Here is a 546-nt window from a genome sequence, read left to right as displayed (position 1 = left end):
TGAGACTCTCTTGATGATACTATGGGTATATCATTGTACTTAATTGCACTGTAACATTTTTTCAAGTCTTGTGTATTATATACAACATTCTTATCAATATTTAATATAATTATTTTTTTACATTGTATACATGGTAAATGTGTTTTTAGAATATGGAATGTCTAATATGCTTGTAAGTTTGGTTTGGGATCTAACTGAGATAGCCGTGTTTAATATAACTCAATTTGTGCTTTTTTTCTTTCTAGACAGCGTGAATACAGGATCAGTGGTGAAATGGTTGTGAATCAAGATGTCACTGAAAACAGAAATATTTCAGTCCCGTCTTATTTCTTCATCAGTGGTTTTCGAATACCTCACATGAGATACTATTATAGCATATTTCTGTTTTTGTCTACATTATTACTGTACTCGGAAACTCTTGCCTCATGTTTGTTATCATTATGGGACCGAAAATCTTCACACTCTAAATATTTAGCAGTCTTCAATTTGTCTTTGACTTCGACATTAGTGAGAGTACTGCTGTGTGATCCCGCAGCTACTGGATAC

This window comes from Puntigrus tetrazona, unplaced genomic scaffold (genome assembly GCF_018831695.1).
Source record: "Puntigrus tetrazona isolate hp1 unplaced genomic scaffold, ASM1883169v1 S000000002, whole genome shotgun sequence".
Classification (NCBI taxonomy): Eukaryota; Metazoa; Chordata; class Actinopteri; order Cypriniformes; family Cyprinidae; genus Puntigrus; species Puntigrus tetrazona.
The sequence above is the reverse complement of the archived record's forward strand: the minus strand, read 5'-3'. Positions refer to the sequence as shown.